This window comes from Urocitellus parryii, chromosome 1 (assembly GCF_045843805.1).
Source record: "Urocitellus parryii isolate mUroPar1 chromosome 1, mUroPar1.hap1, whole genome shotgun sequence".
NCBI classification, from domain to species: domain Eukaryota; kingdom Metazoa; phylum Chordata; class Mammalia; order Rodentia; family Sciuridae; genus Urocitellus; species Urocitellus parryii.
Window position 1 is genome coordinate 210,049,670 of NC_135531.1, and position 26,096 is coordinate 210,075,765.

Below are 26,096 nucleotides of genomic sequence, written 5' to 3' on the forward strand. Positions count from 1 at the left end.
GTCCATACTCATATCTAATAAAATAGATTTCAAGCCAAAGACAATCAAAAGGGATAAAGAAGGACACTTCATACTGCTCAAGGGAACCATACACCAACAAGACATAACAATCATAAATATATATGCCCCAAATAATGGTGCAGCCGGGTTCATCAAGCAAACTCTTCTCAAGTTCAAGAGTCTAATAGACCACCATACAATAATCATGGGAGACTTCAACACACCTCTCTCACCACTGGACAGATCTTCCAAACAAAAGTTAAATAAGGAAACTATAGAACTCAATAACATAATTAACAACCTAGACTTAATTGACATATATAGACTATACCACCCAACTTCAAGTAGCTACACTTTTTTCTCAGCAGCACATGGAACCTTCTCAAAAATAGACCATATACTATGTCACAGGGCAACTCTTAGACAATACAAAGGGGTAGAGATAATACCATGCATCTTATCTGATCATAATGGAATGAAACTGAAAATCAATGATAAAAGAAGAAAGGAAAAATCAAGCATCACCTGGAGAATGAACAACAGGTTGCTGAGTGATCAATGGGTTTTAGAAGACATCAAGGAGGAAATTAAAAAATTCCTAGAGTTAAATGAAAACACAGACACAACATATCGGAATCTATGGGACACATTGAAAGCAGTTCTAAGAGGAAAATTCATTGCTTGGAGTTCATTCCTCAAAAAAAGAAAAAACCAACAAATAAATGATCTCATACTTCATCTCAAAATCCTAGAAAAAGAAGAGCAAAACAACAGCAAAAGAAGTAGAAGGCAAGAAATAATTAAAATCAGAGCTGAAATTAATGAAATTGAAACAAAAGAAACTATTGAAAAAATTGACAAAACTAAAAGCTGGTTCTTTGAAAAAATAAATAAAATTGACAGACCCTTAGCCATACTAACGAAGAGAAGAAGAGAGAGAACCCAAATTACTAGCATACGGGATGAAAAAGGCAATATCACAACAGACACTTCAGAAATACAGAAGATAATCAGAAATTACTTTGAATCCTTATACTCCAATAAAATAGAAGATAGTGAAGGCATAGATAAATTCCTTGAGTCTTATGATCTGCCCAGACTGAGCCAGGAGGATATAGACAACCTAAACAGACCAATAACAATAGAGGAAATAGAAGAAACCATCAAAAGACTACCAACTAAGAAAAGCCCAGGACCGGATGGGTATACAGCAGAGTTTTACAAAACCTTTAAAGAGGAACTAACACCAATACTTTTCAAGCTATTTCAGGAAATAGAAAAAGAGGGAGAACTTCCAAATTCATTCTACGAGGCCAACATCACCCTGATTCCGAAACCAGACAAAGATACTTCAAAGAAAGAAAACTACAGACCAATATCTCTAATGAACCTTGATGCAAAAATCCTCAATAAAATTCTGGCGAATCGGATTCAAATACATATCAAAAAAATTATACACCATGATCAAGTAGGATTCATCCCTGGTATGCAAGGTTGGTTCAATATACGGAAATCAATAAATGTTATCCACCACATCAATAGACTTAAAATTAAGAACCATATGATCATCTCGATAGATGCAGAAAAAGCATTCGACAAAGTACAGCATCCCTTTATGTTCAAAACTCTGGAAAAATTAGGGATAACTGGATCATACCTCAACATTGTAAAAGCAATCTATGATAAGCCACAGGCCAGCATCATTCTGAATGGAGAAAAATTGAAGGCATTCCCTCTAAGATCTGGTACAAGACAGGGATGCCCTCTCTCACCACTTCTGTTCAACATAGTCCTCGAGACACTGGCCAGAGCAATTAGGCAGACGAAAGAAATTAAAGGCATAAAAATAGGAAAAGAAGAACTTAAATTATCACTATTTGCAGATGATATGATTCTATACCTAGCAGACCCAAAAGGGTCTACAAAGAAGCTATTAGAGCTAATAAATGAATTCAGCAAAGTGGCAGGATATAAGATCAACACGCATAAATCAAAGGCATTCCTGTATATCAGCGACAAATCCTATGAAACGGAAATGAGGACAACTACTCCATTCACAATATCCCCCCAAAAAATAAAATACTTGGGAATCAGCCTAACAAAAGAGGTAAAAGATTTATACAATGAAAATTACAGAACCCTAAAGAAAGACATAGAAGAAGACCTTAGAAGATGGAAAAATATACCCTGCTCATGGATAGGCAGAACCAACATCATCAAAATGGCGATATTACCAAAAGTCCTATATAAGTTCAATGCAATGCCAATCAAAATCCCAACAGCATATCTTGTAGAAATCGATAAAAGAATCAGGAAATTCATATGGAATAATAAAAGACCCAGAATAGCAAAAACAATACTAAGCAGGAAGTGTGAATCAGGCGGTATAGCGATACCAGACTTCAAACTATACTACAGAGCAATAGTAACTAAAACAGCATGGTACTGGTACCAAAACAGGCGGGTGGACCAATGGTACAGAATAGAGGACACAGTAACCAATCCACAAAACTACAACTATCTTATTTTTGATAAAGGGGCTAAAAGCATGCAATGGAGGAAGGATAGCATCTTCAACAAATGGTGCTGGGAAAACTGGAAATGCATTTGCACCAAAATGAATCTGAATCCCTATCTCTCGCCATGCACAAAAGTTAACTCAAAATGGATCAAGGAGCTTGATATTAAACCAGAGACATGGCATCTGATAGAAGAAAAAGTTGGTTATGATCTGCACGCTGTGGGATCGGGCTCCAAATTCCTCAATAGGACACCCATAGCGCTAGAGTTAACAAACAGAATCAACAAATGGGACTTACTCAAACTAAAAAGTTTTTTCTCAGCAAAAGAAACAATAAGAGAGATAAACAGGGAGCCTACATCCTGGGAACAAATCTTTACTCCACACACTTCAGATAGAGCCCTAATTACCAGAATATACAAAGAACTCAAAAAATTAGACAATAAGATAACAAATAACCCAATCAATAAATGGGCCAAGGACCTGAACAGACACTTCTCAGAGGAGGACATACAATCAATCAACAAGTACATGAAAAAATGCTCACCATCACTAGCAGTCAGAGAAATGCAAATCAAAACTACCCTAAGATACCATCTCACTCCAGTAAGACTGGCAGCCATTAGGAAGTCAAACAACAGTAAGTGCTGGAGAGGATGCGGGGAAAAGGGCACTCTTGTTCATTGCTGGTGGGACTGCAAATTGGTGCAGCCAATTTGGAAAGCAGTATGGAGATTTCTCGGAAAGCTGGGAATGGAACCGCCATTCGACCCAGCTATTCCCCTTCTGGGTCTATTCCCTAAAGCCCTAACAAGAGCATGCTACAGGGACACTGCTACATCGATGTTCATAGCAGCTCAATTCACGATAGCAAGACTGTGGAACCAGCCTAGATGCCCTTCAATAGATGAATGGATAAAAAAAATGTGGCATTTATATACTATGGAGTATTATTCTGCATTAAAAAATGACAAAATCATAGAGTTTGGAGGGAAATGGATGGCATTAGAGCAGATTATGCTAAGTGAAGCTAGTCAATCTTTAAAAAACAAATACCAAATGACTCCTTTGATATAAGGGGAGTAAACAAGGACAGGGTAGGGACGAAGAGCTTGAGAAGAAGATTTACATTAAACAGGGATAAGAGGTGGGAGGGAAAGGGAGTGAGAAGGGAAATTGCATGGAAATGGAAGGCGATCCTCAGGGTTATACAAAATGTCATATAAGAGGAAAGGAGGGGTAAGACAAGATAATACAAATGGAAGAAAGGATGTACAGTAGAAGGGGTAGAGAGAGAAAAGGGGAGGGGAGGGGGGACAGTAGAGAATAGGACAGACAGCAGAATACATCAGACACTAGAAAGGCAATATGTCAATTAATGGAAGGGAAACTGGTGTGATACAGCAATCTGTATATGGGGTAAAAGCGGGAGTTCATAATCCACTTGAATCAAACCGTGTAATATGATGTATTAAGAACCATGTAGTGTTATGAACGACCAATAAAAAAAAAAAAAAAAAAAAAAAAAAAAAAAAAAAAAAAAAAATAATATTGGGTTTATATACTTTCTATTATTAAGAAAATCATGTGGTAGTATTACATTCGTACTGCTACAAGCAGGATGCACAAAGTAGATTAAGTAAAATTTTATCCAGTTCATAAAATACTGCAGAAGAAATTGAAATCACTTCTGCCATCAAAATTTCATTTTTTCTAGATGGAATCACTCTCTTGTTTCCTGATTCAGCATGGAAATCTAATGTTTTCCTTTCCTTGGATGATTCTGAGATATAATCCAGTGCACAGAATACATTTGCAAATTAATTCAAGGATTCCCTTTTCATGTCTGGGCACAAGTGTCCAGAAGCACTAGGGAAGAAAATGTCAAGAAAGTTAAAATGAGAAAGCTAAAGTTTTCATTAAATAATATGAGATAAAACAATAGTTTGAACAATCATCTACCTCATGATTTTATTCATTGTAAACAAGTTACATGATAGAAGAGCCAAAGAATGAGAAAGTATTAGAAGTTGGGTTTATATTAAAGTATGGAGGAAAATCATTATATGTCAGGAATAGAATTTTCCTTGAGAAGAGAAAAAAGAATAGTTCCAGGACAGCTTAGAGGGTAGAACTGCATTGTGTTCATGAAAACGTGAGCAGAGGCCTCCAGGGAAAAGAGAATACTCCACAGAGATCGCCAACATTGAGTTGGCCCCAAATGACAGAGGACACCGAATGTGGACAAAAAAAAAAAAAATGTTTAAAATGTGCTCAGATAAATTCCCCTCTGCCAAAATGAAATTCAAGTATAAGAATCGATTCCCCAATGGACAATGCTGCATATTGATTTTTAGGACCCCTTCCAACTGTACATAAATAGAAAAGTGAATGTTAGTGGTAGAGATGGATTTTTTCCAATTGTATTGGGAACTTCTCTATGAATAGAATCACATCTGTGGAAACTGTCAGTGAATAAAAGGTATAGGAATATTCTAGATGGACATTAAAAGGTCACATAAAACCTTACTAAAGTTTTTCTGACATGCTCAAAGGAAATTGTAAATATGTAGGATAGAAACAAAATATTGAATAAGTTCTCAAGTTGATTTTAATTATTATTGCTACATTAGCTTATTTGACAAACTTGAACCTTCCAGATGAAACAATTCAGTCATTAAGATAAACAAATCTGAAAGTTTTTTGAAATAAATTAATTACTTTTGGGGTCAATTGTCTTGACATTTTTTTCCAAAATATTCAGACAACTAATAATAGCAACATTCTGTTTAATGAGTAATAACAGAGTCTTAGTTTCACTTTTTCTATGTGTGTGTGTGTGTGTGTGTGTGTGTGTGTGTGTGTGTGTTTTAAATAACTTCTTAGTACATCTTTTTCTAACAACTGCAAAGTGGTCTAAAAGCAGGAATGAGGAGGAAAGCAAAGAAGAAGAAACCACAGGGTGTAGATAATCCACAAATAGCCTAATTGGTCCCTGGGTAATTATTGACTCTCTTCAGCAGCCAGGCAATTGAGATTTCCAGGAAAATGAAAATAATATATTTATATCTGTTCAAATTTCATTCTCAAGAATAGAAGTACTAATCAGAGGGGTTTAAATATTTTATCAAAATCTCTAATCTATACCTACTTTCTAAATATTTGAACATTGTCAGAGCCTGCCTTACCATACTGTTGTATTTCCATTCATTTTTAACTTAAGAAAATCCTAATTAATATTGTTCTTGTTAAGTCTTTAGGTTACAGTGACACAAAACTGACTCAAAACTATGTTGAACAGTATTTAGGATCCAAAGTTATATTCAAAATTTTAGGCATGGGAACAGTGTCGTTTGCTCCATTATGGTCAACTTTGATAAAAAGGAAACTGAACTCAGTAAATTTGCGACACCCTTGGACATCTGGTAAGTCCCCCAGTGTGCACGCTGAGACCCTTGATTCCACACATCTGGTTCCTATTTGGGGAACATCTGATCCCCCTTTGTGGGGACATCTATGGCACCACTGGTGTAGAAATCATGGTTAAGTGGGACTCAAGAACTAGAGGTATTTACTCCTTTCTGATCTGTTCTAGGTTCTCATCTATTTGTTGGCCTTGGGTTTGGGGATTCCCTCTGGTTGTCCCTGTTTTTGCTGTGTTGTATTTATTACTGCCCTCTTTAAGATGTAGCCAATACTGCATTAATCCTCTAGATCATCTCTTGAGAAAGATCTTGGCTCCTCAATTTAAAAGTTCCTGTCTGTCAGCCATGGTTTGGGGGCTCTTTTCTGGTTGTCTCTGGCTGTTTTTTGTTTGTTTGTTTTATTTGTTTGCTTTTTGTACAGTCTTGCAATTGGAGTTGGTCTGTCAAAGGTAAAGTAAGTTGAAGAAAGAGCCACCTATAGGCATAAGCTTGTCTAAGATAATGTTTTAGTGTAATAAAATGGCTTTTGAATAACCGTTTCTGTATTATTATACAATGTTGTAGTTCAATTTGGTCTGTCAAAGGTAAAATAAGTGGAAGACATTTCTACATGCAGGTCTGTCTGTTTCCCTCTGTCAGCCCTAGTTTTGGTGATTCTCTCTTCTCTGTCATTTTTGTATTTGTTACTGGCCACTTAAGACAAGGGCCGTGAGGTTTACTGGCAAGATAACCAATAAGTTCTCTCTTCTACACATGATTTCTGACATAGAAGGGCCACACTGTCAATTGAAGAACTCTCTTTTATGTTTGATATGATGAAGTCCATTTCTGATCATTAACAGTGTTTCCTAAATGTATAAGAGATTTAAGGTTATCCTTTGACTTTTGCTAGTGCTACTAACCCATGCAGACCTGTGATTTTTGTAACCATACAATAAGGGTTCTAAATTGTACTTTAAAAGTTAAACTTAGTTGAATGTAAAGCTTAGGGGAGAGCACCTTATCAAGTTGTTCTCCAAATTAAAATTATCTGTAGCAATAATCTTGATTTGTGTAGAAATAACAAATTTGGTATTTATTTAGGTCATTTGATGTTTTATAGTTGAATAAAGTAACCTGTTATTAATAAGGTATATATACAAATTTGTGTTATTTTTCACACTGGAGTAGAAATTTAAATGTATTTATGAAAGGTAATAAGGAGAGCCTTATCTGTTTAAAATATGAAATCATTCTGTCACTTTTTCCACAAAAAAAGTCAAAAGTTCTCAGCCTTTGATTCACGTTTTATATGTAATAATGTATTGTGTTATTTTTCAAGAGCCCTGCCTTACCTGAAATAATGCTCTGCCTCCCAAGTTACTCCATGTTAAATTGACTCCAAAATAGGCTAGACTTGAGCTCATTTAGAGTTGTGCTCAAAATATTGAATTTTGTTGTAAAGATTATTATGGTCTCAAAATAAACAGGGGATGTAATATGTAACTAAGTAAAGGTTTAAGATTATAAAAATAATTTTATTTGCTTCATAGCTATTACACAAACTAAATATTTTTTGCTCTGTTAATTTAATTTGTATTTTCCTTGTAAATTTTGTAACTGTTCCCTGTTAAGTGTTTTGCAGAGGTATTGCTTCTAATAAAACAACCTGAGTTAATTTGAGAAAATAAGCCATCACCTATAGGACGGTATAATGCTGACTTACAGTACTAATACTTACCCTAATTAAATGAAAAGGGTAAATCTAAAATTGTAGATATTGAAATTACAACCTGTTATTCCCACTTTAAGACTGGTGATACCGGCCTCTTGGGTGTTTAAAACCCAAACTGGGAGAGCAAAGGCAAGGATGTAAAATGGCCAAGGAAATAGCAGTCACCACTTTGTCCCTTGCCCTCTAAGGTCAGCCAGAACCAGAGAATGATGGAACCCTTCTCTGGGCCCTGCAACTCCAGTGAATCACCTGATCAGCCAATCAGGGAGATGGAGAGGACCCTAGAGCACAGAAAGCCATCCAGTGCACATTCTGCCACAAGTGGGGTTGTTGGAGATTGCAATGTTCTTGATGCTTCCAAGAGAAGCCCATATGGTCAACTAGATCTTGACCCATCCTGGTACATGGCATCAGAGGTAGAGGACAGATAAAGGACCCAGAATCTTCACATACATCCCCAAGAGTGATCTCCGAGAAATCTCAGCTGATCTTTAAGAGTAGATAGCAACAAGGTCAGTTTTGAACAACTGGTCTTAAACACTTGGCAAGAAAGTATAGCCTAAGCATAGTTCTACATGGACAATTAAAAGGAAAAAAACATATTAATGTAAATTAAGATGTACATTTGTATCAGCTCTACTAAAACTAAGCAAAGCTTGAGATTATCAAGGAAGGGTTCTTGTGTGGGAATGTATGCATAATAATAATGATCATAAAGGACTCTAGAGTCACAAGTTTGTTCTGAGTTAATTTGAGCATGATCTCATAGACCTTTACATCTTCCTAAGCTCCTACATTGATAAATTCGATCTGTTTTTCATTGATATGATTATGAGTTACTGTCTTCATGGTTTTCAGAGACTGTCTAAAATACTAATTGCTTTTGTGCTAATTGTTTACAAAAAAAGTAATGCTTAGCTCTCTTGTTTATTGGTGTCTTAGCAACAACTCTATACTGGAGGAGCAAAATTCACTAAAGAGGCTGTTTGTGAACTGTGAGCATATTAACTTGAGTGCAATATGTATGAAGTGTACATGAGGCAACTAATTTCCAAGAAGCTACTATATGAAAAACAAAGACCTCCATGTGTCCTCCCAATTTCATTCTGTGCCTTTCAATGAATCGTAGTTTCAGTGTTTTGTGCTCACTTCCTTTACACTGCTTAAGCAAAACTTGAGCACCTGTGAGCTCATGACTCTGTCTCATTTTCCCCTCACTACTAGGTATCAGACACATTCAAGTTCAACATCTTTGATAAGGTATATGAGCTGTGATGTTTTAGCATTTCCTATGCTGCAGACAATATTTGGGAGCACTAAAATTGACTCATGCTATTGCACAGTAGGGTGACTATGAATAACATTAATGCACTTTACAGTACATTTCCAAAGGCCAGAAGAAAGAGTTTCAAAAGATTTTACAATGAAGTAGTGATAAATGTTTTAGCACTTAAGAATGTTTAACTTGGTTTAAACATCATGTAATGTACACATCTATCAAATATTATATGGTACCCCATTAATATGCATGTTGTTTTGTCTTATGTATCAGTTAAAAAATGAATTAAAAAAATAGGAACAAAAGTGCATTTAACATCCAAAGTAATGGACACTAACTCTTTTTGATATTTGGATGTTGACAGCTTCAAGCCTCATCCCTCTTCTCCTCTGCCCCCACAAGTGGCCCAGCCCATAAGAAAGCCAGGGACTTGACCTTGGAGGTTATTCAAGTTGACCAAGGAATCACACTTAAGAGGAGGCAAAGTCTACATTTAAATTCAGTCTATTTCCAGAGCTCAGGCCTTGACTACTACATGAATCTGCCTCCCTTAATTTCTATCAGTTGAAAAGATTCACCGATGAACATCAATAATCATTGTATTATACCTGAACAAATCAAAGTAGATTGGATAACACAATGAATGATGTGAGCTTAGAGGCTTATTAGTAATATTATATAAAGAAAATATTTTGTGTGTTTTTAATACCTATATTGTATAGTTAACATTCTATATAGCTGTGAAATATCTGTGGATAATTTAACTCTCAGTAATAGAAAATAAAAATATTTTATTAGTATAAATAATTTTTATTTTTTACATATAAGTATCAGCTATCCATTTAACCTAATTACATTAATTTATTAGTCTCAATTACCTTTAAGGGTTCAACTACCTGTGAGTAAATTTATTTTTATAATCTAATCATTCAAAGTCAGCTAAGTCAAAAAATTTCAATGACATAGGATTGTTATCTAGAAGGTTTTATTTTCTTGCTTTGTGCTTTAGCTGCTCATCTTCAACTGTCAACACAATCCAATCTTTACGAGCACTGTTAGAATTGACATTGGAATCTACAGCACTATTTGTCTTAATCCAATATTTGTCTCATTCCCAGTTCTTTCTTTCAGTATTTACCTTATTCCCGAGTGTTTTAATTTTTGTATTTGTTGTATGCCTTTTGGTCTCCCAAAGACTCATCTTATCAGGTTTTCTTTCATTGCATCTGTAAATGACGGTGCAGCGTATGCATGTGTAATGTAGGACATCGCAAAGTTCCAAATAGCAGCCAGATGAGCTCAGCAGGTGAATTCCGAATTACCAAGTCATTGCTCTCAACTTTCATGAGTTTGAGTAGCAATGATGAATAGTCATTGGGGGTGGTCAGGGCTATATCTGCGCTCTGGCAAAATAATGTCACTATTTATTGATAGCTGACTACTGCAGCTTCAACTTTAGTCTCCTTCCTCCCTTCCCTCATTTCCTCTTCCCTTCTTTTCTTCCTGTATTCTACTCTACCTTTTCCCCTAAATATAAAGAATATTTACATGATAAATTTTATATGTGATTATTTAAACTATTTTAATATACACTAAGAGGAGTGAAAATATTTTCATTCTCATATATATAGTTGAAATCAAATCATACAATGGTAAGATGAAAAAAAAGTCATCATAAGATTTGACTTAATGGAATACAATAAAAGCAACAACACTGAATTTATTCTAAAAATAAAATCAAGGTATCATCTTCATGACATAGAACTTTGATCATGATTTATGCTAAAAAACTGAGTAATCTTTAAGTGTATTATTATTATTATTATTATTATTATTATTATTATTTTGGTACTGAGGATTGAATTCCAGGGCACTTGGCAACTTAGTACATCCCCAGCCCTATTTTGTATCTTATTTAGATACATGGACTCACTGAGTTGCTTAGTGCCTCACTTTTGCTGAGGCTGGCTTGGAACTCACAATCCTCTTGCCTCAGCCTCCCGAGCTGCTGGGATTACAGGCATGCACCACCATACCTGGATTGTTAAGTATTCTTTAATAAATGCTGAAACACAAACCAATTTGGTAAATTTTTATTTTATAAATTGAAGTTAATTCCTTTGTCAAAAATTAATTGAAAACCACATTTAATTTGCAGAAATAAATGTATCTGGTGTTTGCATGCAAGTGCATGTGTAAGCAACTGTTTTTATCTTGATAGACATGATATAACTGAGTAGGAAAAATGTAAGGTAGGAGTGGAAGACCTGAATTACTTAAGATAGCCTTTGTAAATATGCATTGGAAAAGAAGGAATAGGACCTCTCTGAATCTCTAAAGAAAAACATGTATTTCTTCATTGAAGATTAAAAAAATACGACTCATAATGTATGAGTAGTTAAAAATCCACTTCCTGAAAAGGAATAAAGAGATATTCTTTCCTTGTGCCAAAGGTAAAATAATGAGGTTAATGAAATCTATAGGACTGAAGCCCATCCTTACTGTCCTACCGAAGCCCCATTGATGAATTACTCAAATTTAAAAAGATAATGTTCCTCAGCAGTATGTACTCTCTACCCAAATATTTAGTACCTTTTCTGCTGTCCACATTTTCAGATGATATATTTCAGTGATACCTCTGAACCAAGAAAAAGAGAACTCTCATCAGGTTATCCCTCACAGCCCTTTAGTCCAAGAAGTTATGCTTTACAGAACTACTTAAGCATTTACATTTGTTACAGCTTTGTCTTCTACTCGGCCTGGCAATGAAGAAAGGATGAGGAATAAACTTGTTAGATAGCTTCTGGAACACATGATTGAGAGACACACATTAAAACTTCTGGGGTTGAAGGATGAGGAGAAACAATAATTAGTGTTCAAAAAGTTAAATAGAGACAGGGAATCTTCAATCTGCAGGGCAAACTCAGATTTTGAGTTTTTTGCCTACACTTGGAATTTTCCTAGAGATTGAAAGACCAGCAGTCGTTGGCAAATATCATTAAAATTTTATTTCTCCTTTGGATCCATATGTACTCCTATTGCAATAAGTTAAGAATCTACATTACTGAAATAGTCACCAAATTTTTGGATTCTGCTCTCTATTGGCCAAAACAAGTTTTTGAGTATGGTGTATAAATTGATTGTCATTTGTCACTATTTTAAGCTCACACTTACATTGCTAAAGCATAAAAAAAGAAATGTAGAAAGAAAAATAAAAATTATACATGACCACATGTCCTCCAGTGCTTTGTCTTATTCTTATCATATAACTTTCTGCCCCAAGAATGTCCATGTGCATACCTGACTTTGGAGAATATTGATTTAAAACAAGGTTCAGCAAACAAAAGATTGGATGCCAAATCCAGACTATCACTTGATTTTCAAATGGTTCAGGAGGTTAAGAATACATTTTATGTTTTAATATGGCTGGGAAAAAATATTATTTGGTGACATGAAAATTATAAGAAATTGAAATTCCAATGCCTAAAAGCTTTATTGCCGCATATCATATTCATTTAATATGTTTTGTTTATGGCTGTTTTGGAGGGACAATGTAAAAAATGAATAAATGTGACAGAAACAGCGTGTCCCAGGAATATTACTACTGACTCTTTAAACTAAATGCTTTTTGATCTCTGGTTTAGAGGATAATGCTGTGTTCCACATTCCCCTCCCTCAGATTATACTAGCTACCTTGACATTTAAGACCTATCCCTTCATCAATTCATACATAACTTTGTTTTCTCTCTGCCCCTTTTTATATTCTGAAATTAACGCCTCAAATAAGATGATTCTATCAGTTGATGAAAACACCGATTTCCCTGTGAGATTGGTATTTACTTCAAACTAAAATATACACAAGGAACCAAAAACAACTAGAAGCCATTATTTTGAGGGGTCCATGCATCCCTCAAAAATATCTCCTATGTTCTTTACTCTATTTTTCTGGGTCTCTTTTGATTTATTCTCTATGCATATCACCTCAACTCCTTCAGAGGACTTCACTTGCATCTATGGACTTTGCCCTATTCCCCTCTTTGATTTTGACAAAAGGCTAACCAGGAAGTAATTGGACAAACACACAAGATTTTCTTAGATTTTTAGATTGGTTACTTCAATGTCTTGGGTATGAGATTATAGAATTACAAGTTCACTTTGTAGTTGCATATCTCTTTAGATTTTTTTGTTTAAAAACCAGAAATGTACATTTTAATTTTATATTGGTCATTTAAATATTGCTCCCAAATTATTTATTAAAATATATTTTCTAATAAATATTTTCTCATTTTCTGATTGAGCCTGTAAAATAGCTGTTTCTTAACCCACAAAATAAAAAATGTTAAGTACTGTAATACTTTTATTTGTAGAATTTAAAAAATTGTATTTTCCTTAGGAACATAAAAATTGTTAATTTTTTTTCTTTTATAATTTCTTTCTGGACTTTTTTCCATTCCTTTTTGAAAAATGGTACTGTCTTTTCTCTATAGCAAAAATCAATTTAAAAAGATCAAGTGTATTTTATTTTATATGGACATGTATACAGTACACTGTCAAATTATTATTTTATAGCTAATTATTATATTTCATATGTAGAAGGATACTAAAGTGATGGGGAGGTGTAATGGTTGATGAAATTAAATGCTTTAAATATATACTGTGGCTCTATGAATGCCACATTGTTGGTGAATACAAAGGGCTTCTCACGTTTCTTTCTATGAAAAGTAATATATCCTTGACCTGTAAGATGCCAGCTATGCATAGGTCTGCTGACTACAAACTGATATGCATACTCAACTACCGGGTACAAAAGTAATCAGCCTAAGATTTCTATATTACATGTCAATACTTAGAATAGTTACTTTCTTTTTGGAATAGAATTTATCTAGCATTGGCTAAAAAAGTCATACACTCCATGCAGCCTTCTGCAGTGCCATCTGGAAAGGGAATTAAAAGTCTGGAAATATAGTCTTTGGTGGAATCCTTTGCATTTCACTGCTGGTGGACAGCACAGACCAGTTGCATTTTAACAGATGTGCAAAATATTTTGCTAGTTTCCTATTATGTTTCCATGATTTCAAGTGAAATGAGTTTCAAATTTATAAGGCCAAAGAAGAGAATAAAACCTAAATCTTCAATTCCAGTTTTTATTCAAGTCTTTCATATTTGCAATAGATTGCCAAAATATATTCTCATTAATGAAGATGTTGGGACATTGATATGCTAATAAACAATGTTTATTGAATTTTTGATAATATCGCTAAGAAAGTCACTATCCAACATGGTGATGGCTAAAATACAGTGTTAATATTGAAAATTAAAAGTAGTGTGAGCTAGAGATGTGCAAAATAGCTCAGTGGTAGAGTGTTTGCCTTATCATGCATGAAATCCTAGGTTTGGTTCCCAGCACCACTCCTACCCAAAAAGGAAGAAAAACGAAAAAAGTAGTGAATGAAATAAAACTATCTTTTTAAAAAGGCCAGCTATATTAGAGAAAAGTTAAACTGCCTAACATAGTCATTCAAGCTTTTTCAACTATAGGGCTTGATTTTAAATAACATTTTAAAAACTGTAATCTTTGTTTATTTTTTAATAGTAACATGAGATCTTTTCTCATTTCTAAATAATATTCTGTCACTTCTTATAGAATAGCTTCTTTAAAATATGCTTAAATATGAACCATTTCTTTGACTAATAATATGACAAACAAACAGAAAACAACAAAATCTCCCTGGACCCAGGAACATTTTCTCCAATAAGTCATATTTAAAATAAAATTTTAGTCTTTGTTTCTACTTTATAATTGGTATATTCTTATGTGTCAAAATGTTCAAATTCTAAAATTATATTTAATTCAGCATGTTAGCTCCTAAAAATTGAAATGAGCTAATCTGACAGAATATGGAAGTTTATTTTAAGAGATTTATTCCTTTAATACTTTATTCTATTTCTATAAATAAATCACATAGTACAACTAGAAATTCAAATATTTCTATGTAAAAACATAGCATTATTTAAAATTCATTTTTTAAAACTTCATTCAAATAATATTACATTTATTGTAGGATATTAGAATCAGGATAGTAAAGTAGAAAATCCTGAAAAATAATGAACTATCAACCCTAACTATAGTTTTTAAAAATGTTTTCCTCAGGATATTTTTTCATATAAACTAATTCAAACTGTGTGTATAATTTTCTAAAGTGCTTACTTTTTAGTTCAAAAGCATTATTTATAGACCTGGTTTTACCTAATATGTGTGTTTGTGCATGGGTGTGTGCATGTGCATCTCTTAGGGATTAAACCAGGACATCTTGCATACTAGGTAGGCAAGGACTCTACCATTGAGCTATACACCTAGCCCCATTTATAAACTTAATTTAAAATAATAAATATTTTCAGAATTTTAAAATATTTGCTTACTCAGCTATGAAGTTTAACCCTTCAATACATAGCTTAATAATTAGCTTAATTGTACTATTAACAGTAAATGAAGAGTATGATAATGGGCTTTAGTGGCAAAAGATTGTCATCTATTTAGGAATATATTCAATGAGTTTTTATATGCTTCAACATGGTAACATCATGCAGCTAGTATAACTGATGGTATGAAAATTTCTTCATAAGAAAATAATTTTGCTATCAGAGTGTATTTGTACTATTTTCACATATAACTTATAATTTCATATACAACAAAATATGAAAAGCAAACTGTATTTGTGTTGATGCAGATCCTAAACCCAAGCCACACACCTTGTCTAATGCTAAAATTAATTACAAAGTAACTTATTCTTATAGTAAAATTGAACTTGTTAGGTATCATGATACATGGAGTAGTAAGCATACAACAATTTTGCTTTTGCCAGGGTTTCAAGACTTGAAAAATGTTCAAATAGAACTATCAGCCAAAGCTAATGCAGATACCACCAGCACTGCTCCTGGGCATGCATACACACTCATTTCCCCACTCTCTTACCATTACCACTTCTGAAACTGGAGCCTTATCCTACATCTGGAATATCTTAAGTTCTGTGTCTAGAAACGGAATCCCTGTTAGACTAGACTTGAGTGATCTCTGCTTCTTTACACCAGAAGGGCTTCATCCAAAATTTGAAATAGGAAACTGTTCAGCAGAAATGATACTTCAACAATTCAGAATACATTGGACACATGCTAAAAACAAAACAACAAAAAACCTTGCTAAAAGTAAATTCACATACCCAAATAAGTCCCTTGAAATGCCAACACATCATCAACACATACCACTGTCAAATTAGTGCACCAAATAACCCTAAGTATACACACACATAAGATCATATCGTAATATTCCTGAGTGTAATCCATATAAAATAGAAATCATATGAAAAAGCAATATAATGTGAAGAGAGAGGAGGTACTCTTTTAAAAAATAGAAATTTTACACATGGAGAACTCAAAATGGAAATTAAAAACTGAATGGATTAAAAAAAGGCCTATGTAGAAGAATTAAACATAGAATTAACAAATTGGAAAGTAGACTAGAGAAAATAATTCTAATATCCAGGAAGAAAACAGGTAGTAACACATGAGGTTTAAAAAACACATAGAATAAACATGCCCAATATAAAACTCAGAGCATTTTAGGTAAAGTATTTTAGAAAAAAATGGAGTTAGATAATTTTGTAAAATAACTAGTAGCATTGATGGATCAAAAAATCTTTAGATTTGGAAAACATGGATGTGGTTCATTATAAATGTAGCCATTCAGCTGGATACATTTTAGTACAACTGCAGAACATTAAGTGTAATGATAAGGATCTTTAAAATTACCAGGAAAAATTAAAGAATAGCAGTCATGTTAGGAAATATATTTATTTTGTGCTGGTACTGAACCCAGGTCCTTATGCATGCTGAACACCCACTCTACTACTGAGCTGCATGCTCACTCCTGCAAGTGTCTTTACACAAAATAGATACCTTAAAATTCCTTAGTTATGTCAAATTGCTGAGAAAAAAAATAACCATCAACCTTGAAGTCTATATACTCTGAACTACTACTGTTCAAGTATGAGTGCAAAGTAAATATTTTAAACAAATGCCAAAAGTGTCTTTTGCCACACCATACTAAATGGACTTCTAATGGATACTCTTCAGGAAGAAAGACAATAAATCAAGGAGGAGAAAATGGCCATAAATACTCAATGGTGAAAAAAATGGGAATCAGCCAATGCTTTGTGAAGAGATGCTTCTTTTTCATGCTTTGTTTAATTCTTTACATGTATCTACTCTATTCTTTGCCGCTTGCCCCATCTTCCCAATTCCATCACTTAGGGAAAGGATGAGCTGTGTAATTGGTAGGTTTTCCAGAAACTGTTAATCATATTTTATTTAGTATATTTCTTTGCTTTGTGACTCTGCCTGCCTGCACATTACTTGAAGGCTGCTTTGTTTTTCCATGATAAAAACAGTATAGATGAGGATGAGGAAATTTGTGGTTTTCTAGCACTATCTCTGACTGATGGGGCAAATCAATTTGGAGAAAAACTAGAAATCCTATTTGATGTTTACATTAAACTATGTTTTTCATATCATTACTGCAAATAAAATATATTCGTCTTCTGTCTTATTTTATTTCTTGTTTGGTCATTTACAAATCAGATAATATCAACTTTTGTTGCACTGTTTAGGAACTTTGATAAAGTAACTCAAAGAATCATTTGGGAAGCACTTACCCAAATGACTTGGTTGAACCATGGTAAGGGAAGTTTTAGAATTTGGTAAGAGCTTGTTGCATAAAATTTTGACTTTGATGGATTAATTGCAGTTTATGATGGCTCTGTATACAATATTTTTTCTAAGTTAAAGTTTCATGTAGAGACCTGAAGACTAGTTAGTACTTAAATTACAGTCATAGCAAATGGAAAGCAGACCTTGAAAACCTCAGCAAATTAGAGACTGACTTCCCAGGTCCTTTGCAATTAAAAACAATTAAAGCAAAGTTTCAATCACAAAATAGAAAGTTGTTATGCTTTCTTTATAGATGTCAAAGTGCATTTTACCGCTTTTATTGGCTTTCTCAGCCATAAAAGGCTAAGAAACTGACAGCAAGCTAGTTGCCAGGGAGAACAGTGATGAAATGAAAAAATAATTTTGTTCTATGTTCATCAAAGAGCTCAATGAATGTAAAAACTTAAACTGTAGTTGTCAGGCAATGCTAAGTGAAATGTCCCAAATTCTCTCTTAAATGTTGTTTCATTTATTTATTAATTTTTATATCTTTTTAATTTGTTTTAATTAGTTATCCATGACAGTAGAATGCATTTGAAACATTATATATAAATGAAGTATAATTTCTCATTCTTCTGGTTGTTGTACATGATATAGAATCACATTGGTCATGTAGTCATATATGCACACAGGGTAGATTCATTCTACTATCCTTTCTACCCGCATACCTCATCTCTCCTTTTACTCCTCTCTGCCTAATCCAAAGTTACTCTATTCTTCCCTAGCCCTCTGCCCCCTTTGTGAATTAGCATCCACATATCAGAGAAAACTTTTGGCCTATGTTTGTTGGGGTTTGGCTTATTTCACTTAGCATGATATTCTCTAGCTGCATCCATTTATTGGCAAAGGCCATAATTTGTTTTAAACTACATTTGGAGCTGAGGGAAGAAACCAAAAGAAACTAACCTTGGATTTTTATAATTAGTCTGTAAGTTGAGGAGAGATGATATTAGAAATTAGATTAATTTTAGAACTATGAAAGTAGTAACATGGAAAATATTTGTTATGACTAAAAATATATTAACAAATAGAAAGGCAAACACAAAGGAAGAGAATATTAGTGACAAAAATTGAGTATTGAGGGGAATAAGTTACAAGATAATTGTGTGGTTACTCAAGAGAGAAAGAGTATATATTAGATAACAAAAGAAGACAGCAATGTATTATGTTTGCCCAAGTAAAAAGATATTCACTAGAACAAATTGCAGATAAAAAAATAGTAAATGACAAATTAAAATCATGAAAAAATAGATTATACACATTTATGTGTGTGTATGTATAAATATATATGTATACATGTCTATTCACACATACATATGTATCTATGTGTATATCCATAACAAATGAAAATAAATTTAGCAGTCATAGTAAAGGAAAACATCTCAATTATAATGTTAACTCAATGAATTTATAAAAAGCACAACTAAAGAAAAATGACTTAGAAGCAATGAAAATAAAATTAAGGCCAATGAACATTTTGCAAATGTAAATAGGAAGAAAAACTTCACTGTGATTTTGTCATAAATTAAGTCAAAATTCAGAAGTATATATTATTAAGTGATAAGTTACAATTGAAAAAAAATATTCTATGTATGCATATCTCTACATATAGACAGGGAAACATCTTTGATATAGTAGTAATTAGAGAGGATACAAAAACAAGATATAATAATAAACTTTAAGTTTGAATTTGTTGACAATGCCTATAAAATAACTACAAAAGTAGTACCTTTAAAATTAACCTAATAATAGTATACCTTGATATAGAAAGTATGTCTTTCATAAACCCATTGAAAATATATAAACTTTAAAGATATATTTGGCTATAAAGAAAATCTATTGTATTTTGTTAAATGAAAAAATACTGACAGTCTTCAGTAACTTACAAATAAATAAGAAATATATAACAAATTCTTACCAATTTACACCCCCACTTAATCATTACAAAGTTATTATTAAAATATTAATAATATTAATAAAATATTAATATTAATATTTTTAATGTTATTAAAAATATTAATAATGTTAAGGGAACTAAAGAATGTAATTATAAAACACTATGGGATGCCATTGAAATAGTACTCATAGAAGCAAAATAAATATTTAATTTGATAACATAAAATAATTCAAATACATCAATAATTCAAAATCATCAATATCAGAGAAAAGGCAAAAAAACTAAAAGAAGAGCACAATAAAGAAATTAATAGAGAAAAATCAACTTAATGTGCTGTAAAGGAGAAAAATAATAGAAGTAAGAGATAAGTTTGCTCTTTTACAATGATTAGTAAATGAGGTATGAATCTTATTTAATAGAAAATAAAATTGAGAACTGAAAATATTCTCACAATGACAAATTTTGTTCCTTTATAATTTCCATGTATTTTTATTTCTTACCCTTGCCTTATTACACTGGCAAAGACTTCCAGTGCAAAGTGGACTCAAAGGCATGATAGTAGAGTTTATTGTCACAGTCTCATTCTGAAGAATATTTTCAACTTCTCACTATTTCAACTATATCACTTTATCAGATTGAGGAATTTCTCCTCAATCCATATTTGCTGAGAGTTTTTCTAATGAAAGGATATTAATCTTGTTTAATGTTATTTTTTGCTTCCACTGAAAAGATACCTATTTCCCTTTTCTTGTGTTAATATGACAAACTGTATTTACTGCTTTCCAAATGTTAGACTACTTTTGCCAGGCGGGGGTGGGACACTCCTGTAATCCAGGTGGCTCTAGAGGCTGAGAGACAGGAGGATTCCAAGTTCAAAGCCAGCCTCTGCAACTTAATGAGGTCTTAAGCAAATTGTGAGAACCTGTCTCAAAAAATAAAAACACACTGGGTTTGTAGCTCAATGGTTGAGTTCCCCTGTGTTCAATCCCCATTACAAAAAAAAAAAAAAAAATTAAAAAATAAAAAATCAGATCATTTTTGCCTTCCTGAAAAAGTCTATTTTGTGATGATGTTTTTCCTTTTATTTTACAATATTAAATTTTAAAGTAACCAATAAAAATTGATACTGTTTTCATGATAAATATTGACCTGTAGAATTCTTTGTTTATTATCCATATATTGTTTTGAAATCAAGGTCATGCAGGCCTGAAAAGATACAAAAACTGCTTCTCTTCAACTTTTTTTTTTTTAATGTGCAATAAAATTTGAGGCAAGAAAAATAATTCTTCTCTTTTTTCTTAAGCATTTTTAAAATTTCAGTTGTTAAGCCATCTACACATGGTAATATCTTTATGAAAGATTTTTAATAAATGATTCACTGTTCTTAATAGATATAAAGGTGTTCAAATCTTTCTTTTTTTCTGTTTATAAATTGTGATTTATAAATATGTACATTTTGTGCACATGTCAAATTTTTTAGTATCTTATAATCATTTTATTATTATTAAATCTACAATGATACTCCCCTTTTCCTCCTGATACTGGTAATTTGTGTTTTCTCTCAGTTTTGCTTGCTATAATGCTTGCTGCTTGCTTCTCATATATCAGGTTCTAATCTTTAAAAGCAGTTCTACATAAATTTTTTCTATTAATATAGCATGTTTCATAATATTCTTTTCTTGAATATTTTTAATTTTTTTTTAAAGAGAGAGAGGAGAGAGAGAGAGAGAATTTTTTAATATTATATGTTATTTTTTATTATTTTTTTTTTTTAGTTCTCGGCGGACACAACATCTTTGTTGGTATGTGGTGCTGAGGATCGAACCCGGGCCGCACGCATGCCAGGCGAGCACGCTACCGCTTGAGCCACATCCCCAGCCCGAATATTTTTAATTTTAACTGTTTAGATTTTTGAGTTTTCTTTTTTGAACTTTTCCTAGTTTTTTTTTGAATTTGCATGTTTCAATTATTTATTCATTTTTAATGTTTATTGACTGCTGGGAATTTTATTTGGAATACTGCTTTGGCTGTGTTTCATAAATGCTGAGTCCAGAGAAAGTTGGGAAGTTTGGTCACTCTACATTTATGTCTAGATTATTCTAGTATGGATTCTTTTGAACTCATGATCAGGTATTCCCATCCCTAGAAACTATTGTAAATTTGACATATTATAATTTGAAAATGTGTTTAATATACCTGACCTACCAGACCCCATAGCTGATTCCAACTTACTGTAAACATGCTCAAAACACTTAACATTAGGCTATAATTGGAAAAAATAATCTTACAAAAATAATATTTTATAATGAAGTATTGAATACATTATGCAATCTATTAACTAATAAACTGAAAGTGAAAAACAGACTAGTTGTATGGGTATAATTTTTTTTACTTGTTCTAATTAATTATACATGACAGTAGAATGCATTCAGACGTATCATATAAATAAAAGATATAAATGGAGTATAACTTCTCATTCTTCTGGTTGTACATGTTGTATAATAACACTGGTTGTATAATAATATAGGTAAAGAGGGTAATAATGTCCAATTCATTTTGCTATACTTCTTACCTCCATACTTCCTCCCTTCACTCCCTTCTGCCTAATCCAAAGTACCTCTAATTTTCCCTAACCCGCCGCCCCTTATTGTGAATTAGTATCCACATATCAGAGAAAACATTGGGCCTTTGTATTTTGGGGACAGGTTTATTTTGCTTAGCATGATATTCTCTAGCTCCATTCATTTACCTGCAAATGCCTTAATTTTGTACTTCTTTAAGGCTGAGTAGTAGTCCATTGTGTATATATAACACTTTTTTAATCCATTCATCTGTTGCAGAACATGTACATTGGTTCCATAGTTTGGCTATTGTCAATTAAGCTGCTATAAACATTGATGTGGCTGTGTTGCTATAGTATGCTGATATTAAGCCCTTTGGGTATATGCCGAGAAGAGAGATAGATTGGGTCAAATGGTGGTTCCATTCCAAGTTTTCTGAGGAATCTCCATACTGCTTTTCCAGTCAATACTCTTCTCTAAGAGTATAGTGGTAGAAAAATAAAAATGTTAATTTACCAGATATATTTCAAATGGAGTTTGGCTTATTTGTTTTAACCTACTTTAGGATTACACAGTTTCTACAGTACTTTCAGAGGCACAAAACTGGTCCTTTTCTTTGAATATTGTTAATCCCTAGGCAAAATGACTCACTGTAGTGGCACAAAATTATTATAAATAAGGATATTTGAGGTTGGGACTTATGAAAACCAGTGTTAATAAAGCAAACACCTTTAGGGTAAGATTAACATTTTTAAAAACATATCCTCAAGTAATGGTTTCATTTAGCTATTATAAGTACGTCTAATATGAAGAAGTTCCTAAGCAATTAAGTCTTTTGAAGAGATGTTGTTTTCCCCAATTCCTGTTTCCCTCCAATGCTGGTATCTTGAAAAGTTAATTCTTTCCTCTGTGTAATTAAAAATCTTTAAAAAAATGTGTATATATATAAACTCTATTTCAACACAGTTTTATTTTTACAAATATTGATCAATATTTTAAATATGTTGTCCTTGGTAAATAAATTTGTAATATTTTACATAGCCAAATAAAAAATAAAGAGCATATGCAAACCTATAAAAATGTTTTGGTTCTCTTCTTTCTTGAGAAGGAGAGTAAAAAGTGTAAAGATCAGACTAGATCTAGAAAATGAGGTCAAAGTCAGAAAGATTACCAGTTGAATATTTTTAGGAAAATGTAAACACAGCACTGGATTAAGTAAGGCATTTGATATATTTTTTTCCAAACAAGGAAAATAGATTCAAGAAAAAAGAAAAGAGTAAAAACCTAATCAAAACAAAAATGTGAATCTGACAAGCCCTTTGTAAAGGACTTGAAAGCATAAGAGTGCATTTCTTAATTCAGGGAGTTTTATATAAAAGCAAAGTATGAATATAGTGTACAATATTAAGGTCTATCTGAATAATTAAGAGATTAGAAACATAATTCACCTTACCAGAAATTGTTATTTGGATGTCTTAGATAACACCTTTTTTCTTGCTAATCAATTATCTTCTGTCAACCTTCCATTGACAACCAGTATATTATTTTAGCTTGGTTTTAGTAGCTATTCTCCAGGATATATGTGCCAAGAGAACATTATGAGAATGTAAAACCTAGCAGGTTCCATCACAAGGAGTGAAGAAGAATTATTCACTTTTTTTCATTAGTTTAAGGATTGAATTATCAAATTTTAAGAGTATTTCTTTTCAGTATTTACAATTATAATAACTGAACAAATCGTAGTCATTTTTCCTCTGATTCTTAAAAGAAAAAAAAGCAAAAGGCAATATTAAGAGACAAATTCAAAACCTAATGAAAATGTTTAAATTTAATCCATTAAATGCTTTGATTTTTAGACAAAATAAACAAAGAGTTACTTAATTAGTATTAAACTATTTGAAATATTATATAAACAGGCAAATATTTTATCATATACTATATCAGTATCTCACACCTTCCCTACAGTTTTTGTTTTTCCTCAAAGGTGGTCATTGACTACAACACTAAGCTATTTATTATTTGAATTGGAATTTTAAAATAACCTTCAACTAATGTCACTAACATTGTGTGATATCTGGACAAAGTACTCACCATAGAAAGTCATCATGGTAGCTCTAATATCTCTCTCAAGCAGTGCACACAATTGTGTAGAGTCAGCCATCATTCTTACCATAAATAACACAGGATGATAATCCATGCAGAAGAAAATGGAAGACGAAGTTAAAATAAATATTCCTCATCTACTATTCTTCCAGTGTGGTACCATTTAACTTCTGCACAGACAGTAATGCCTATCATTGACATTTCAGAAGGGAACTGAAAACATAGTAAACCATTTTTTGATGTAAGAAATTATGGTATCCAAACAATGCTTCAGTCTGAGAGGGAAAGACTGACGACTTCAACATAAAATAAAGCTCATCATAAAACATGCCGTTACCCTCCTGTAACAGGAAACATGTAAAAACTTGCTAACAGGAGATTCAGCTTCTTTTTTGAAGACTTCAGACTTTTTTAGGCTCTCCCTGTGGCCACAAAAGGAATATTATTAACCATGAAGTCAGTACTTAGCAATAGTGTAATAGCAAAACTAAATATACAGTAACTGTTTAAAAAATCAACTATCATGTATTTCATGTCATATGTGGTAGTAGCAATTTTTAATACAATTTAAAAAATTAGTTGTAGATGGACACAATGCCTTTATTTTTTTAATGTGGTACTAAGGATTCAACCCAGTACCTCACACATGCTAGGCAAGTGCTCTACCACTGAGCTACAACCACAGCCTCTTAATGTGATTTTAATAAAGTACATTGTAATTTAGTTATGGACCCTAGCAATCTCTTGTATTTATATTTTTTAAGAAAAATAAATAAATATTCCTAATTCTCCCTGGAAGTTTAGTGAGGAATATTTTAAATGTATTAGGGATAATTAAAAATTATAAATAGAGAAGTAAGAATTTGTTTCTATCAATAATGTTAATGAACGTGTTAAAACTCTTTAGGACTTGGATTTATATTCAAAATGTGTGTTTGTGCGCGAGTGCACACACACATGTATGCATGTGAGACTATTTTTGATGATGCGCTTTGAGGGCTGTCAGATTTTCTGTCCAATAGAGTTGTTGAAAAGTGCATTTTCATATTTCAATTTGCTACCCCTGGCCAAAATAATGTGACACTTAAAGACTGATGTGATAAATTAATTGACTTCTCCACATCACCAGGCACAAAGATGTTTCTTTTATGTCTATGTAAGCAATATGAGGTTCCTGGCAACTTTTAGGATTGTAAAAATATGCATTATATTTTTCTTCAGCAACAAGTATCTATAGGAAATAAACATTTTGAGTCTTTTACATCACAAAATCATCCTTTTTGATAGAGAGTGCCTGAGATATGAAAATGAAACCTACGGAATTTATCATGGATAGGAAATGATAGGACAATCGTCTCTCACTCAAAATGCTCACTCAATAGAGATTAAAATTCTCAGCTTATTTACTTGAACGAAATTTCTATCTAGGTCTTTTAAAAATTATTCTCAACAGTTATTTTTTTGTTCAGAATAGCAGGCTGGATGCCACCTCTATCTACAGAAGAATCATCTCTGAGAAACTTCAGGGAAAGACTGTGTCTAATTTTTTGAATGGGTAGCTCAAACTGTTTGCAATTTATCAACAAAGCAGTAATATTTTCTATTTATGATAATAACTCTTTTAAGGAAGGAGTCAAAACCCCCTCTAGCTGACAGTCTGCCGAGCTATAACTGGCAGAGTGAGTACAGAGAGATTCAATGTGAAAAGTGGAAGATAATGTGCTCACACACTAATGGGCACTGAACTAGACATGGGCTCATTTTTCACATCATGTCATCTGTAAGGTTTGAATAAAAAGTAATGGCCAGAATGAGCCTGGCTCTATCTCAGAC